The 15,811-nt window shown below is 39.5% G+C and overlaps 1 pseudogene; it reads right to left on the reverse strand.

Moving 5' to 3' along the window:
• Positions 1–8,666: 8,666 nt before the first annotated feature.
• LOC140822158 (protein SIEVE ELEMENT OCCLUSION B-like) lies at positions 8,667–14,470 on the reverse strand (annotated as a pseudogene).
• Between the last annotated feature and the right edge of the window lie 1,341 nt (positions 14,471–15,811).

The following is a 15,811-nucleotide window of genomic DNA, read 5'->3' on the forward strand; positions in this document are numbered from 1 at the left end:
TATTTGAGTTGTGGCTACCCAAACAACATGGTTTATACCTTTCTTGCACAACTCGGTCGTAGTCGAAGTCTCGAAGACGGATCTTACCGATATCAATCTGAAATGGCAATGTTGATACATATTTTATCAATTCTTAACTCAATTCAACACTTCTACAATTACTAATACATCTAAACACAATTGACGGCATAACGACGTCGTTCCTCGCTACCAATCAATTCCATTCTCAACATATCTCACCAATCCATAATTCTCATCTTCTAATTATCATCAAAAACACATGAGATTATTCAAAATCTGCATACTTAATTCTAAATATGCTAGAAAATCGCAACAATAGCATATGACATTCGTTCTTTGATCTGTTTGCGAATCTACAACATCTACCTTCTCAAGAACATGATATGGAATTCAATTAATCATTTTCCCAATACATAATTATCACAACATGCTGGAGTTGAATGAAACTTACATTACTATGTAGCTAACAATGAGAGGAGCTCAAAACCGAGATCGGATTTAAATTTGAATATGAAAATCTTGCACAAGCTAGCCTCAAAGTAAGATAACTTTCCTTTTCCTCCTTTCTCTCTCGGTGGTCTCAGCAATTGTGAGGAGAGAATGAAGACATTTCATATATATATTGCATGTAATTTCATACGTGTCTTCTTTAAAACCTTAACACATTTCAGTCGGCGCTCGGGCGGTAAGAATGTACCGCTCGGGCACGACAGTTTCTGTCCAACTCTTTTCGGATGCCACTTTGGCGCTCGGGCGGTCAAAATATACCGCCCGGGCGCGGAAGGTTCTGCCCAAAACATAATTTTGTTGAACAATGGCGCTCGGGCAAGCTCTTTCTACCGCTCGGGCGCCACTCATTCTGTTCAAACATTGCACCCTTCACATTCTTTAACCAATCAAATCTCGGGATGTTCCATCTATGATTTTATCAATCCCGATTAACTAATAAAATCACAATTTCACAGCTTTAACATTTCCGGGCTTTACATTTCTCCCCCTCTTAGATATAAGTTCGTCCTCGAACTTGGAATAAATCAATTAAAGTATTTAAAATAGCATTACTATATAAAACTGAATAAATACTTACATCATATAAATAGCTCGGGGTGTTTCTGTCTCATGTTTGTTTCTGTTTCCCAAGTCGCTTCCTCAATGCCATGACGACTCCATTGGACTTTCACTAAGGGAATAATCTTCGTTCTGAGCTTCTTTTCCTTCCGATCCAGAATCTGTATCGGTTGTTCCACATAGCTCAAGGTCTGATCAAGCTCAGCTTCGTCAGGCTGAATGACATGAGAAATATCTGGCATATACTTACGTAACATCGATACATGAAAAACGTCATGTATCCCATATAGAGAAGGAGGAAGAGCAAGTCGGTAAGCTCGATCGCCAATCTTTTCTAGAATCTCGTAAGGACCAATGTATCTCGGAGACAATTTCCCATGCTTGCCAAATCTGACAACGCCTCTAAAGGGGGAAATTTTCAAAAACACTCTATCTCCTTGTTCAAATACCAACGGTCTACGTCTGATATTGGCGTATTTGGCTTGTCTATCCTGTGCTGTTTTCATTCTTTTCTGAATAACTTTCACCTTCTCAGTCATGTCACGAATCATATCTGGCCCCAGTTCTGGCACTTCTGTGATATCATCCCAGTATAGCGGATATCTGCATTTCTTGCCATATAATGCTTCAAACGGTGCCATCTCAATGCTCGTCTGATAGCTGTTATTATAGGAGAATTCGCAAAGAGGTAGAGAATCTTGCCAACTAGTACCAAAATCTAGTACTACGGCTCTCAACATATCCTCGAGTGTCTGGATAGTCCGCTCTGACTGTCCATCTGTCTGAGGATGGTAAGCAGTAATCAGGTGTAATGTCGTACCTAAGGCCTGCTGTAAACTATGCCAGAAGTGTGAAGTGAATCGTGGATCACGATCTGATACGATAGACTTTGGCACTCCATGTAATCTGACTACCTCTCGAACATATATTTCCGCCATCTGATCGTGTCTGTAAGTCATTCGGTACGGAATGAAACAAGCTGATTTGGTCAGTCTGTCGATAACTACCCAAATCGAATCACAGCCTCGGGAAGATCGGGGTAACTTCGTAACAAAATCCATGGAAATGTGGTCCCATTTCCATTCAGGAATAGACAAACTCTGAAGTAACCCTCCGGGTTTCTTCCTCTCGGCCTTCACTTGTTGGCAATTCAAGCATTTAGATACAAATTCCGCAATGTCTGACTTCATCTGCTTCCACCAGAACTGTGTCTTCAGATCATTGTACATCTTTCGGCCACCAAGATGGATGCTGAACCGACTACAATGTGCTTCAGACAATATCTGATGTCTCAAATCTGAAAAATCTGGCACAACAAGACGGTTATTTACGTACAACACATGCTCACGCACCTGATATTCTGATACGTGTCCTGTTCTGACCATTTGAATTGATCTCTGTACATTCTGATCTGTTCTTTGTGCTTCTTTTATTCTTCTGATCAGGCTCAACTTGAATAGCAGTAAGTCGTAGTGGCTTCTTATCTGTATCAAACTCTAATCCAGAAAAACAGCAATTTTTCACAAGTTTTGTAACACCTATCGTCGATAAGGATAAGGCACATACTTTTCGACTTAAGGCGTCTGTCGCTGCATTTGACTTTCCCGGATAATATTTGATTTCGCAATCAAAATCTTTCAGCAGATCAAGCCATCTACGCTGTCGCATATTCAACTTCGACTGAGAAACAAGTACTTTAAGCTTTTATGGTCTGAGTAGATCTCGAATTTCTCGCCATATAAATAATGACGCCAGATCTTCAGTGCAAACACAATAGCCGCCAATTCAAGATCATGAATGGGGTATCGTGTCTCGTGAGTCTTCAACTGTCTCGAGGCATAGGCAATCACATGCCCTCGCTGCATAAGAATACATCCCAACCCTCTGTGAGAGGCATCACAATATACAACAAAATTACCCGTACCTGAAGGAATCATCAGGACAGGTGCGCTGGTCAGCCTTTTCTTCAATTCCAGAAAGCTAGACTCACACTCTTCAGACCATAAGAATGGTGCATTCTTCTGTGTCAATTGTGTGATTGGCTTCGCAATACGGGAGAAATCTTGGATGAATCGTCTATAGTATCCCGCTAGACCCATGAAACTGCGTATTTCAGGTACAGAAGTCGGTCTCGGCCAACTGATCACAGCTTCCACTTTGCTCGGATCTACGGAAATACCATCTCCTGATATGATATGTCCCAAAAAGACAACTCGATTCAACCAAAATTCACACTTTGACAATTTGGCATACAGTCTCTCATTTCTCAGTGTTTGCAAAACAATTCTGAGATGTTCTGCATGCTCATTTCTGTTCTTAGAATACACCAGAATATCATCGATAAAGACAATAACAAAATCATCCAAATACCTCTGAAATATTTGATTCATCAAGCCCATAAATACCGCCGGAGCATTTGTTAAACCAAAAGGCATAACAATAAATTCGTAATGCCCATACCTGGTTCGAAATGCTGTCTTCGGTATATCTACATCTCGAACTCGGAGCTGATGATATCCGGACCGTAAATCAATCTTAGAATATACAGACGATCCCTGTAATTGATCAAATAAATCATCGATCCTCGGCAATGGATATTTATTCTTTATCGTGGCTTTATTCAATTGCCTGTAATCGATACACAGCCGCATCGATCCATCTTTCTTTCGCACAAATAGCACTGGAGCACCCCAAGGAGATACACTAGGTCTGATATATCCCTTGGTTAGCAGATCTTCCAACTGTGCTTTCAATTCCTTCATTTCTATTGGAGTCATCCTATACGGAGCTCTCGAAATAGGAGTGGTACCTGGAATCAAATCAATACTAAAATCTACCTCTCGCACTGGAGGTGACCCTGGAATTTCCTCTGGAAACACATCTGCATATTCCCGCACCACTGGTAAGTCTGCCAATGTCGGGCTCGATTTCTGTACATCTACAGCATACACAAGGAACTCATCTGCTCCTTTCTGTAATAACTTATTCATAGACAAAGCTGAAATCAAGGGAATCCGAGATCTGGAACCCTTACCGTAGAATTTCCACTCCTCTGCCATTTCTGGTCTGAACCTGAAAATCTTGTGAAAACAATCCACGGTGGCTCTGTACTTTGTTAGCATATCAATACCCACTATACAGTCAAAGTCAGCTAGCCCAAGTACTATGCAATCTAGATCAATTTCATGACCCTCAAACTGTAAGATGCAATGTCTAATCGTAGTCACTGATATCAAACCACTTCCTAATGGAGAAGTAATAGACACGACATCTAACAAAGACTCAACAGGCAATGAATGCGATAATGCAAATCGTTCTGATATGAATGTATGCGATGCACCCGTATCTATCAATATATAAGCAGGATAACCGCAAAGAGAACAGTTACCTGCTATGACATCATCTGGGGCATCCTGTGCTTGCTCCTCTGTCAACGCAAACACTTGAGCCTGTTTTCGGGTCGGCTGACTCCCGGTGTGACCACCTCTGGCTCTAGGCTGGGTCTGTGCAGGTGGCGGCTGAAAGGAGTGTACGGATGAAGCTTGCCTCTCAGGCTGAGTCACTGATGCAGATGATCCTGCACCCTGAAATCTCGATGCACCACTTCTCTGAGGACACACCTTGGCATAATGACCCTGTTGCTTACATATATACTGCATTTACACAATACACCCCGACATTGTTCGGTGGCATGCTTACCTCCACAAGTACCACAATATCCACTCGTCACTTCTAAACTCTGGCCAGGACCTCTCTGTCTTGACCCGCTGGAGCTCGAAGAACTGCTCCCTGCCCTCTTAAACTGTTTGCCCTTTGCTTTCAGCTGATCTTTGCGTCCACTGCTACTACCGCCGCTTTCAAATCTAGGAGAAGGTTGTGCTGGAGGTAGTGGTAGTCTCGGACTCGGAGCAACATACGGAACACTCCGTTGCCTAAGCAATCCGGATTCAGCTCCTTTGGCACGATTCAATGCATCAGTAAAATTGTCGGGTCTTCCCGTATTCACCAACGTAAAGATGTCTGGACTTAAGCCGTTTATAAACTGATCTGCTACGGCTTCATCATTACCTGAAACGTGAGGTGCAAAGCGAAGCAAAGAAGAAAATTTAGCGACATACTCTTCGATGTTCAATTGTCCTTGCCTCAGGTTTGCAAATTCAGCGCCTTTATCTTTACGGTAGGATACAGGAAAGAATCGCTGATAAAACTCTGTCTTGAATGCTTTCCATGTAACCTCGGTGCCACGCTGTTCTAGTGCTCTCCTTATATTCACCCACCAATACTTAGCCACATCTTGCAGTTGATGGCCAATGAGTTTCACTCGCTTGTCATCGCTGTATCCTAGAGACTCGAATAACATTTCGATATCTTCCAACCAGCTTTCACAATCAATTGCATTTTCTGTACCCTTTAAGGTCGGTGGTCGGAATGACTGGAATCGTTTTAATAGAGTCTCCATAGGCATAGCAGTGACATCCATCGGATCACCAGATCTGCTACCCTGTTCCGGTACTACGGGTCGTAAAGGAACGGCTGCTCTTCTAGGAGGCATGAATCTGATATTCAAACAGATTAGTATCCAATCTATACTAACTGTCTCAGCCCTCCTCTGATCATTTACCTCTGATCCAGAATCGGGTGTGATTCAGTCAATTACATGCTGTAATCAAATCAGATACAATACAACACATAATAGGGAAAGCAATAATCATGCTAGCACACAAAAGCAAGGAAGATGACTCGATCTACCACGCTCATTCTACTCTATCTCAGTCTACAGAACCTACGGCTCTGATACCACCTGTTGTGGGGACCCGGGCTCTAATTCTTTTTCTAGGGATCAAATGGATCATTAATATAAAAAGTGGGTCAAATTTTCCGCTTTACAACATTAATTCTAATGTATGTACACAAGCACAATTTCTTTATTTATATTACAACATAAAACATATCTTGTTCTAGTACATTCATCCAACTAGTGTTTAATACAAAACAGTAAATACAAATAGTCCAAGTCTACTAAAAACCACTAGTCCTCTGCTGCGCCCGTAGTCTCCATGCTATGTCAATCTCGTCTCTGTCTCGACCCAGATCCTGCCCCACCTGTTGTTATGCACACATACAGACATAACAACAGCCGGAAACTCCGGTGAGAACAAATCCCAGTATAAACATGTATACATGCATATAACAATTTAAATCATAAAACATGCTATCATGAAGAACATTCATATATATATATATACATGCAATGCGAATCAAATCATGTCTAGACTCGACTCGACTATAACTCTAGGGATCCCGTATGAATAAGACGTCAATGGCTGTCACCTACCCTCCCACTCGGGGTGACGGTACGTCTTATTCCTAGACTTCGGTCTGAGCTGTATCTATGGCTGCAATAGGAGTCGTGGCTGCTCCTAAGCTGAGATACACCGAACATCTAGATAGTTGACGATGGCTGTCAACGACTCTCCTATCTTAAATGCAATGAATAGCAGTCTGTAAACACAGGATGCTCATATTCATATCTGAATATCACAATAATCCCATATGCTAGAATACAATTCTATAATCAAAACATAATCATGTTACAATATTTGAATATAATTCCATAAACAATTTATAAACATGATACAATAAATACAACAATGCTAGTATGTGATTTTGGTTTTGGAAACTCAAATAAAGTCTTATTTGAGTTGTGGCTACCCAAACAACATGGTTTATACCTTTCTTGCACAACTCGGTCGTAGTCGAAGTCTCGAAGACGGATCTTACCGATATCAATCTGAAATGGCAATGTTGATACATATTTTATCAATTCTTAACTCAATTCAACACTTCTACAATTACTAATACATCTAAACACAATTGACCGCATAACGACGTCGTTCCTCGCTACCAATCAATTCCATTCTCAACATATCTCACCAATCCATAATTCTCATCTTCTAATTATCATCAAAAACACATGAGATTATTCAAAATCTGCATACTTAATTCTAAATATTCTATAAAATCGCAACAATAGCATATGACATTCGTTCTTTGATCTGTTTGCGAATCTACAACATCTACCTTCTCAAGAACATGATATGGAATTCAATTAATCATTTTCCCAATACATAATTATCACAACATGCTGGAGTTGAATGAAACTTACATTACTATGTAGCTAACAATGAGAGGAGCTCAAAACCGAGATCGGATTTAAATTTGAATATGAAAATCTTGCACAAGCTAGCCTCAAAGTAAGATAACTTTCCTTTTCCCCCTTTCTCTCTCGGTGGTCTCAGCAATTGTGAGGAGAGAATGAAGACATTTCATATATATATATATATATTGCATGTAATTTCATACGTGTCTTCTTTAAAACCTTAACACATTTCAGTCGGCGCTCGGGCGATAAGAATGTACCACTCGGGCGCGACAGTTTCTGTCCAACTCTTTTCGGATGCCACTTTGGCGCTCGGGCGGTCAAAATATACCACCCGGGCGCGGAAGGTTCTGCCCAAAACATAATTTTGTTGAACAATGGCGCTCGGGCGGGCTCTTTCTACCGCTCGGGCGCCACTCATTCTGTTCAAACATTGCACCCTTCACATTCTTTAACCAATCTAATCTCGGGATGTTCCATCTATGATTTTATCAATCCCGATTAACTAATAAAATCACAATTTCACAGCTTTAACATTTCTGGGCTTTACACGCAGAGTCGGTAAAAGAGTCAAATCACAAATCCTAGTATGTAGAGCCTCGATTTTGTCCCGTGTCGTAAGGACTAATGATATCATAACCACATACTTTTCATCTCGATGAATGATAACCACTTGGAAAGTCCGATGGAGGGTTGTTCGGTATAATTATCGAATGATTACTCATCTGCATGATTGGACATCTCTATGCCCTTACCATGAAACACAGTATACAACATCATAGATGAAAGTTTTAAGCTCAAGCGACCTTTATCCTTGTTTTTAGGCGACTGAATCGACTAAGAACGAATTTAGAATATGCAGTGTTTACAACGAGTTTCAAGATAGAATTACGATTCATTTGTATTAAAGTATAATCAAGATCTTTATCTATGTCGATTGCATGTGTATACAGATAAAAAAAACAAAACCATAAAATGTAAATTATATCAAAATAAAAATTGTTTATTATAACTGAGTCAATAAATTCTTTAGCCAACCGTTGGCTTACAGGACATCTACTATAACAATGTGATTATGGGTTATGGTTATTCTTGAACTTTGTATCTACTCTATGTTATGACTTTATTTCTGTACAGACTGTACTTTTGGTGATGAAGGAAAACAGAAGAAAAGGGGTTCACGAAGTTGTGGAGATGAAACTGCTGAGTTATACATAGAAACAATATGCAGTTTTATTGACGGATATTAGTAGCATTGCCTCATAAAAAACGCATTTTATTTCCTTAACAAGAGAAGTGAAAAAAGATGCAAAACACACAAAAGGTGATTTTATTCTCACATCTTATTAAAGTATAAGATTTGTCATCATTCTGGTAAGCAGAAAAACTTGTAGCGAAAGGTAAATATCATGTTTCCCTAGTTGGTGCAGCATCTGTACACGACGTACTTATCCATAATCTTGCCACACTCTGAGCAAACCACCCGCTCGGGGATATATCCAGCATGCCCTAGCAGGATCAGGCGGTTACAGTGGTGTTCAGGGTGGATAGCACGTATCTCTGTATCCAGCATGGTCACAAACTTTTCGGGATGATCCAGCTTATACCCCCAAGTATTGTAAGCCTCTAAAACTGACAGCACTATATTGCCTTTGCCCTTCGTCATTTCATTGTTTCCCAGCTAAAAACTGCCCACCCTTGGTCACTGCTGTCAAATGTCATCAAGTCCATGATCTGTTGCATCACGTGGTCATCGTCCACCATCAAGGCAGTGTTTTCCTTGGATTTCCACATGCTCCACAGACTCATCCATAAGTACCAGACATAGTCATAGTATTCCTTGAGCGAGAAGATGTGGCTCAGTTTCTCTCGATCGATTATTTCATGGCACAGTCGGACTTTACCCTTTGGGTTGCGCTTACCGACATATAGCATTTCCAGGGGTACGTTTAGGGCATTACAACTGCTCTGGCTGACACAGTGAACCTACAGATCCAGTCAATGTCCCCCCTCCGTACAATCATATCACTCTGTTGTCCCTGATATGTCAGACCAAAAGAAGTCTCAGTGATCAGTTTCATGTAGTCGAAATTGGGTTAGTCCCGCAATGTAGTAATAGTTTTTTTAAAAATTTACCTATTCATACATACGTGTATTATTTGTACTTGCTTTACTAACATTTGATTCAGAAAACACATGGAATTTACGACTTTCTATATACCACCTAGGTTTCATGTTTTTTTTAATGTAATAGGGGTGGTGTGTGCAGTTACCCATGTTTTGAGGTTTTGAGTGGGAGAGTGAATATATTTCTTTGATTCTTATGAAGGACTGGTTCCGAGTGGTATATGTGAATATTGCATTCATTGACATGCTTGCATTCACCATAGTATGTGGATGTCCGACGTGCCAAATATAGACATATCATAGCTATATAGTAAATAAATCCATGGTAGTTTAATGATCACATACCCAGTCTGGAATTCGTGGATCAATGGAATATGCTAATAGTCCGATGTTTTCCAGGTTTTCTGATCAGAGAGCCACCTCCCTGGTTTTAGTGAAAGGGAAAGCCAAACTACCCCAAATCCACATCATGGGTAAAGCGTCAAGATTGGATGGTTTCCCCTATGGATCCAATACTACGAGCATCAGCATGTGGACAAATTTACATACCTCTTGGATGTATCTGATGGCTACCTGTAAAATCAGTGAAGGGTGGTCCACTGAATACCATGGCATATTATTGTTCTTCAGTTCTTTAAATTGTATTTCTTGTGATTGGGAAAATGAGTTTGTTTGGTTGACAATGGGAATCCATAAAATCTCATACTCATGCCTTATTTATTGTTGGTTATAAATCATATGAAGGACATTTAGTTCTTCGTGAGGCAGGTCGAGATCTGAAATCAGCAGTAGTACGTACTTTGCCCTCAGTCCGTCGAGCCTTTCCTGTAAGCAAAGAAATTTAGTTTCTCAGAATTTTAAGTCGTAGGAATCTTGAAATTTTATCATGTAAAATTAAAGAACCAACATTAAATCTTTTAGAACCATCATAGAGTGGCTTTTGATCATCCGTGGCACGAATCATAGCCCTCAATACTTTCATATTGTCAATGTGAGCAACCTCCATAAGTTTTTTGAATTCAGTGTACGAATCTTCAGTCTTCTTCCTATCTGCACATACGTGACGATATGATCGATGCAACGTGGGTATCACACTACCAAATACTCAATCATTGGTTTTTAAGGACATAGACCTTGGATTCGAGTCTGATCGGATATGTGAATATGAGGGTGAGCAAAAAATATTTCTAGCATATCGTCCTTGTTTACATTTAACATCTTTGTTACTTTAACAATGTATCTGTTATTACTAGACAATACGAATCAACATTTGACTTACTGATTAAGCCCTTACAAATCTGCAGTTGCTTTTGTAGGTGCTCTTTCATGACTGAGAGCTTATGGGCCAAACTTGATATCTCCCATGACTCGGCAGTTGACAAGATGTACCTTGATAACAATAGACAAAGTTTTGAAGATTCATCACTAAAAAAATAAGTGGGTTAGTTTCAGTTACAAGCGATAAAAAAGGTGGATAATAAGATCAAGAGCATCATACTCGTGACCAGTGCCGATAAGGTTCAGGAGAACGGATGCACTGAATAGAAGACTCCTTAAGACCCAATAAACAGTTATTGGAATATGAGCAGTGGCAGCCTCCACTTTTGGTGTTTCACGGCTAATGTACAGAGATGAACGCTCCTTGAATTCTATAATACAGTGGGTCACCATCGTTATTGCAGTTAAGAGGTCAATTACTGCCACAAATTTCTTTCTCAAATCACTGGAATATTCCTTTGTGCTAGGTAAATCTTTGAGTGTGGCAATATTCTTGGCTAGTGGATTTTTTGTGTGAAGTTGCTCAACGAGCCAGAACTCGCCAAAGTTGATGGAGAAAGCAGCAAAGGTAATGACCACCTTGGCATCCCATTAGTAGTTTGATAGTAATTTTAGGAGGTTCATGGTTAGTGAATCCACTTATGTTCTGGAGGTACATTTTCATATTATTTGTTACTGAAAAATTCGTGATTTGTAGTCATGTAATTTCAACAAAATGTTGTCTTTTGAGGGGAAATTAGGAACTTTACCTCACTGGAAACCTTGTTGATGGGAAATGCCATTAGTTGAACTATTTTAGTGTCATGGTAAGAACTTTGAGTGATGGTATCATGGTAGGAACTGGAGATGACCTTGTTATCAAGCGTGTCCAAATGGGCTCGAATTGGAGCAACCTATATTTGGGCAGAATGCCAGAGAATTATTATTAATAAAAAGAAAAAATTCTGAACGTGAAAAGGGTATGAATTATTATTATTTAAAAATGGTTTCTTGAACTAGAAAGTGTATAGTGAATAAATCTCTTGCATCTTATAGCAGTAGAATCAACAGTCAAAGGTTTTGCCAGGTTGATGATATCCTCCGCTATGAAAAGAACCGGTTTGACATCAAAATCTTCGATTTCTGGAGAATGGCTTCCGAGAATTTTCTTGGTAAGTGCACTATCATCTGCCAAAAATAAGGCACATTCCCCCCACCTCTCATGAGTTGGCCTCTACCAGGCACCGACACACTCAGTTGCAGGGGGTTGATGATGTTGTGTTCGATTTCATGGATTGGCCTTAACCGTTGATCAGTTTCGAAATCCTTAACGAGCCCATTGATGATCGGAGATTTAGTAGGTTGTACTTTTTTGGTGGAAAATGTAACATTCTTTGTCTTAGGAAACACGTCCGGCTAGCTGTGCCGTCTGTGAAACTATATCAATGAAGCTCAAACACAGTCTTGTTAGAGTAACTCGAATTAACAGGTTTTCTAATAATAAAAGATAGATCAATGTCAAATTTCAGCCCAGACAAAATGACAAGAACGTTAGGGTAGGCAGCGTGTACTATTTTTGCTCCTTTCTTCATGTGTCTGTCCATTACAAGACAATCGAAATCAATATTTTTGAATTCATGTTCAAGCCCCCCCCCCCCCCCCCACACACACACACACACACACATGAGTAGTTTGATACTGATTTTAGGAGGTTCATGGTTAGTGAATGCACTTCTATTCTGGAAGTACATTTTCATATTATCTGTTACTGAAAAAGTCGTGATTTTTAGTCATGTAATTTCAACAAAATGTTTTGAGGGGAAATTAGGAACTTTACCTCACTGGAAACCTTGTTGATGGGAAATGCCATTAGTTGAACTATTTTAGTGTCATGATAAGAACTATGAGTGATGGTATCATGGTAGGAACTGGAGATGACCTTGTTATTAAGCGTGTCCAAATGGACTCGAATTGGAACAACCTATATTTGGGCAGAATGCCAGAGAATTATTATTAATAAAAAGGAAAAAATTCTGAACGTGAAAAGGGTATGAATTATTATCATTTAAAAATGGTTTCTTGAACTAGAAAATGTATAGTGAATAAACTTCTTGGATCCTATAGTAGTAGAATCAACAGCAAAAGGTTTTGCCAGGTTGATGATATCCTCCACTATGAAAAGAACCGGTTTGACATCAAAATCTTTGATTTCTGGAGAATGGGTTCCGAGAATTTGCCTGATAAGTGCACTATCATCTGCCGAAAAGAAGGCACATTCCCCCCACCTCTCATGAGCTGGCCTCTACCAGGCATCGACGCACTCAGTTGCAGGGGGTTGATGATGTTGTGTTCGATTTCATGGCTTGGCCTTAACCGTTGATCAGTTTCGAAATCCTTAACGAGCCCATTGATGATCATAGATTTAGTAGGTTGTATCTTTTCGGTGGCAAATGTAACATTCTTTGTCTTAGGAAACACGTCCCGGCTAGCTGTGCCGTCTGTGAAACTATATCAATGAAGCTCAAACACAGTCTTGTTAGAGTAACTCAAATTAACAGGTTTGCTAATAAGAAAAGATAGATCATTGTCGAATTTCAGCCCAAACAAAATGACAAGAACGTTGGGGTTGGTGACGTGTACTACTTCTGCTCCTTTCTGCATGTCTCTGTCCATTACAAGCCCATCAAAATCAATATTTTTAAATTCATGTTCAAGGCCCCCCTACCCACCCACACACACACACACACACACACACAAATTTTTCAGCGTGTTAGCCTCGTCGTCAACTTTAATATGAAGATTTGAGAGAGAGAAGAGAGACGCGCAGTCTGAACGATAAAGTTGTCAAAATTCAAGGGAGACATTAATTTGAAACTTCGATGTCCACCAAATAATAATGGGATAACGGCGGATCCACAACCTGATTGGAGCTTTGACAACTTATTATCAGAGCTTTATACGATAGAAAAGAAGATTATCGCGAATTTAGATCTTTCTGTACCTTTTGACAAGAAGCATTCTAGGTAAATTTTTTATTTTACTTCATTATATGAAGTTTACTGGTTATAACTTTGTTTTACTTATTCAGAAACTTGAGAATTTCAAAGGAGAATTATTGCAGAAACTTGCCCACATACTTGGTTAGGGTTGCCTGATTGCCATGATGTGCAGTCTGTGAAATTATACCAATGAAGCTCAAACACAATTTTGTTAGAGTAACTCAAATTCACAGGTTTCCTAATAAGAAAAGATAGATCATTGTTGAATTTCAGCCCAGATAAAATTACAAGAACGTTGAGCTTGGCGGCGTGTATTACTTCTGCTCATTTCTGCATGTACCTGTCCATTACAAGCCCATCAAAATCAATATTTTTAAATTCACCCCCACCTCTCATGAGCTGGCCTCTACCAGCCACCGACGCACTCAGTTGCAGGGGGTTAATGATGTTGTGTTCGATTTCATGGCTTGGTCTTAACCGTTGATCAGTTTTGAAATCCTTAACGAGCCCATTGATGATTGGAGATTTAGTAGGTTGTACCATTTCGGTGGCAATGGTAACATTCTTTGTCTTAGGAAACACGTCCCGGCTAGCTGTGTCGTCTGTGAAACTATACCAATGAAGCTCAAACACAATCTTGTTAGAGTAATTCAAATTCACAGGTTTGCTAATTAAAAAGATAGATCATTGTCGAATTTTAGCCCAGAAAAATGACAAGAACATTGGGGTTGGCAGCAATTACTACTTCTGCTCCTTTCTGCATGTACCTGTCTATTACAAGCCCATCAAAATCAATATTTTTAAATTCATGGTCAAGCCTTTTGACAAGAAGAAACATAGGTAAATTTTTTATTTTGCTTCATTATATGAAGTTTATTGGTTATAACTTTGTTTCACTCATAAAGAAACTTGAGAGTTTCAAAAGAGAATTATTGCAGCAACTTGCCTACATACTTGGTTAGGGTTGCTTGATTGCCATGATGTGCCGTCTGTGAAACTATACCAATAAATCTCAAACACAATCTAGTTAGAGTAACTCAAATTCACATGTTGGCTAATAAAAATGATAGATTATTAATGAATTTCAGCCCAGACAAAATGACAGGAACGTTGGGGTTGACGGCGTGTACTACTTCTGCTCCTTTCTGCATGTACCTGTCCATTACATGCCCATCAATATCAATATTTTTAAATTCATGTTCAATCTCCCCCCCCCCCCCCACGATTTTTGGCATGTTAGCCTCGCCTTCAACTTTAATATGAAGATTTGAGAGAGAGAAGAGAGACGCGCAGTCTGAATGATGAAGTTGTCAAAATTCAGGGGAGTCATTAAATTGGAACTTCGCTATCCACCAAATATTAAAGGGATAACGGCGATCCACAAGCTGATTGGAGCTTTGACAACTTATTATCAGAGCTTGATACGATTGAAAAGAAAATTATCGCGAATTTAGATCTTTCTGTACCTTTTGACAAGAAGCAGCCTAGGTAAATTTTTTATTTTGCTTCATTATATGAAGTTTATTGGCCATAACTTTGTTTTACTCATTCAGAAACTTGAGAGTTTCAAAGGAGAATTATTGCTGTAACTTGCCAACATACTTGGTTAGGGTTGCCTGATTGAATTGATGTGCGATCTGTGAAACTATAACAATGAAGCTCAAACACAATCTTGTTAGAACAACTCAAATTCACAGGTTTGCTAATAAAAAGATAGATTAATGTCGAATTTCAGCCCAGAAAAATGACAAAAACATTGGGGTTGGTGGCGTGTACTTCTTCTGCTCCTTTCTGCATGTAGCTGTCCATTACAAGCCCATCAAAATCAATATTTTTAAATTAATGTTCAAGCCCCCCTCCCCCCACGATTTTTGGCATGTTAGCCTCGCCTTCAACTTTAATATGAAGATTTGAGAGAGAAAAGAGAGACGTGCAGTCTGAATGATGAAGTTGTCAAAATTCAGGGAAGTCGTTAATTTGGAACTTCGTTTTCCACCAAATACTAATGGGATAACGGCGATCCACAACCTGATTGGAGCTTTGACAACTTATTATCAGAGCTTGATACGATTGAAAAGAAGATTATCTTGAATTTAGATCTTTCTGTAGCTTTTGACAAGAAGCAGCCTAGGTAGATTTTTTATTTTGCTTCATTATATGAAGTTTATTGGTTATAACT

The sequence above is a fragment of the Primulina eburnea genome, unplaced genomic scaffold (genome assembly GCF_022965805.1).
Source record: "Primulina eburnea isolate SZY01 unplaced genomic scaffold, ASM2296580v1 ctg739_ERROPOS11973397, whole genome shotgun sequence".
Lineage (NCBI taxonomy): Eukaryota > Viridiplantae > Streptophyta > Magnoliopsida > Lamiales > Gesneriaceae > Primulina > Primulina eburnea.